The 3,512-nt window shown below is 40.7% G+C and overlaps 1 protein-coding gene across 3 annotated transcripts in view; it reads right to left on the bottom strand.

Annotated features, from left to right (window-relative positions):
- Nucleotides 1–2,163, bottom strand: part of zfhx4 (zinc finger homeobox 4) — a 126,032-nt gene extending 123,869 nt beyond the window's left edge. For 2 of the 3 annotated variants that reach the window (XM_012965236.3, XM_012965241.2), the window contains exon 1: nucleotides 1,619–2,163. The gene's annotated coding sequence lies outside the window, so the exon portion shown is untranslated. Of the gene's footprint in view, nucleotides 1,461–1,618 lie in introns of those variants that run through there. The other variant, XM_012965238.3, reaches the window with a different exon arrangement.
- Between the last annotated feature and the right edge of the window lie 1,349 nt (nucleotides 2,164–3,512).

Below are 3,512 nucleotides of genomic sequence, written 5' to 3'. Positions count from 1 at the left end.
GTTAATAAAAAAAAGGGTAAATGGAATGAAGCAGAGGAAATGCAACTGTCAGACAACGGGATGACCAGACTTCCGTCACAGCAGCCTGTTTGGATAAATATTAGCCACCATCTTCAGCATCAAGTGGGCTTTGTTTTACTTATATCAACCCCCCATTACTATTTCATGCTTTTTTTGTTCCTTTCTCTCTCTCCCGTGTGTAAGCATGCCTTGCTATCGTCTTCATTTTAAAGAAACAAGGATAAAGCCCTGAAACAGCCGACGAGGGTTAAAAGGACTGAAGGCGATCATTCTGCCCTCCCCTGCTCCTCTTGTCTCGGCAGAAGCCGACACAACTTGCAGGTAACACAATGAGCTTATCTCCTACTGCAAACTTCCAATACACTGAAAAGCTGCATTCTCAAACTGACTAAGGGACACTGGATTTAAAAAGAAAGGTAACAAGGTAGAAATAGAAGGACAGAAAGAGGCTAAAGTCTAACTCTTGGCTGTAGGGTATTCATACTGCAATATCAACGTAACGTTCGCATTGCAGATTAAACTATTTCCATTGTAAGGCATTTAGGATTTTTTGGATCATTTTTTTTTCCAGGGATATCACTAAATGGGGTTTTCTTTTACATTAGTTTCCTCGTGTCCACAGACAACGGAGTCAGTGTGGCTGATAGCAGGGAGGGGAAAGATGAGTTATGCCTGCCCCTGAAGCATAGAGCCTGCTCAGGACAACAGAGCTCCAGGAGACAGGCTGAAAACCATCCCCCATGGCCTTTCTTTCCCGGCCACCCCCAGCAAGGTCATCCAAACCTAGCAGACCATGCCACCGATACTAAAAAAAAAAAAGCAGCTATGCACATCCACTTGTGCAATTCTTTAAACCAGCTGTTTGGGAATTTTTCACAAGAAAAAGAAGGACGAATGCTATTTGTATATAGATATATCTTTACATAGAAAAATGCACAGATGCTATACAGAAACTTTTTCAGTAATAAAAAATCCCACGTCTCCTGTGAGGTGCAGAAAACATACCTGGAGCTTCAAAATGCCTGAAATGTAAATGTAGCCAACCATTCAAAGTGAGGAAAAGGGGCTAGTAGGAACCCTTGCTTCAGGATTTTTATTTTGGAATAAGGGAATATAGAGCTTTAGCAGACATCCCGAGCTCCGCGAGAGCTGGGGCACTTTTTTGACAGTCAAGCTTCTCGCTGTCTGACAGTTTTTTTTTTCTCTCCCCCCCTTGCACTGAGATGCCTAATCCAAGTTGCACCGGCGAAAAACTGGAAAGGGAGGGGGGGGAAGAGATGGAAAGAGAAAATAAAAAGCAAAAAGAATGGACACCGGGCAGCAATCAGTTCAAAACTGCTCCCTGGCATGTCAGTTCGGAGGAAAGAAAAGAGAGGAAGGGGGAGTTAGCCGGGATCTGTGCAGATGGGGAATGTGTGTGTGTGTATGTGAGAGAAACAAAGTGAGGCAGCGAGAGGGCGAGCAGTGTGTGTGAGAGAGAGAGAGTGGGAGAGAGAGCAAAATATCAAAGATTGTGCAAGATCAGCTTGGAAAGATAATCAATACCCGACCTAAATTTAACACAAACTGCTCAATAAAAGTTAAAGAAAAAACTTACTTTCCATTTCCCCCTCGCAGTTTTCGCTCGATCTTCTTATTTATAGTGTGTGTGTGTGTCTCTCTCTCTCTCTGTTCAGCTTATTCTCTACAGCTGATAGCATCCATTAAAAGAAGAATGTTCATCAAGAAGGGAAAAAAAAAATTGTCGAAGAATTAAAAAAAAAAAAAAAAGGACAATCATACAAAAAAAGAATAATCCTGGAACTTTTTGCAGGAGTGCAGATGCGAGGGATTGAGCGGAGAGGGGGCTCTGCTTGTTGTTCTGGGTCCGCTGGGTGTGAAAGCATGTGCCATCCGCTGCCTCGCTGTTTGCTTGTGAAGGGCTTGGGAAAAGGAGGAAAGGAAATGAATGTCTTTATTCTGCTAATTATTATCGTTTTAGCCCTGTTTAAAAAAATGGCTGATTAAGTTGAGTGCGCATGTCTTTGTGTGTCTGTTCCTGATATGCACTCTGGGAATGAGAGAGAGCAAGCGAGAAAGAGAGAGAGAGAGGAGAGAGGAGAGGAGAGAGAGGGGGAGGTGTAATTAGTGAGGTGATCAACAGTCTCCAGATTGCAAATGACGTGCAGCCCGGACTTAGAGCCGCTCACTGGGGCTGCAGAAACCACAACAATAATCAGAAGCAGGATCACAGAGCAGCCCATCCACTCCTGGCTGAAGACTTAATTACTAACACACACATGTATACAAACTATAGGGCTGAGGGAATGAGCAGAATGGTAAAGTTAATCACATACCACAGGAATAAAAAAAAAAAATTCTTCTCACATTTACCTTGGAAGGCAGTTAAAGCAATTGAGGTAGGACTCCACTTAGAGCACTTATATTTACTAAGCAAATATGGCAAGCAAAGTGAAAAAAAACAGAAAGTACAGGAAAATGCACAGGTATATTTCTTAATAATATCATTTATATACCAGAAGATTTACATTTTTTACTTAATTCTAAAAAGCCCCAAAATCTGATCACGGTGGAGCAGACGACGATAGCCCCACGGTGTACGTATTACTTCTGTATTTTATTATACGCCATTCGGCTTCAGTGTCGAATTTTCTATTAGTATGTTTGCGTTCACATTACAAAATCGGCCAAGAAAAGAGAAAAAAAATATTTATACGGAGGTTTTCTTAGGAATAATATTCAGCTACCAATGCCACGATGACGAGCGACAGCAAAAAATAGGGATATGCCCCAACCAGCGTCGATTTTTATCGCAATGTGGGATTTCCACGAAACAAAAGTAAATACTAACAGCAAAGGGTTTACAGTGTCATAAGCCCGAGAAGGTAAACCAGAATGTCATGTCGAAGGTGATGTGCCTTTTAGTCCAAGATTCTTGGGCTACACATCAAAACATGTCTTAGGCCTAAGGTACCAGCTCTGCCAGTTGCTATAGGAAAGGGTTAGCCCCATTCCGCTCCAGGGCAATTTTCACAGGAAAAAAAGGACAAGATGCAGGCAAAATTCTTGGCAAAATTGCACATAAACAAACGTGAACCCTTTACTGGGGGGATGATTTTTGGCAAATCCTTCAAGCGATGTCATTTCCAGATCCAAATGTTGACAAATCTTAAATATTATGCAAAAATTCTCCTGGAATATTGAGACCTTCTAGATACAAATAGCGGGCAAACTAAATGGATATTTAGAAAATTCTTGTCTGACACAAAGCACTATTATTATTAAGAAGGAGAGATCACAGTATGTGCACGCTATGCTATAGACTGGTCCTCATACATTTATACACAAATTAAACATTGCGTTTTATAGAATTTTTTTAAAAAATTATTCATATTAAAACTATTTGTTAATAATAAAAAGTAATGTTGAAACCCCCTACATTCCTACATATGTAGGATTTTATAAATATACACACATATGATAAACATATA

The sequence above is a fragment of the Xenopus tropicalis genome, chromosome 6 (assembly GCF_000004195.4).
Source record: "Xenopus tropicalis strain Nigerian chromosome 6, UCB_Xtro_10.0, whole genome shotgun sequence".
Lineage (NCBI taxonomy): Eukaryota > Metazoa > Chordata > Amphibia > Anura > Pipidae > Xenopus > Xenopus tropicalis.
The sequence above is the reverse complement of the archived record's forward strand: the minus strand, read 5'-3'. Positions and strand labels throughout refer to the sequence as shown.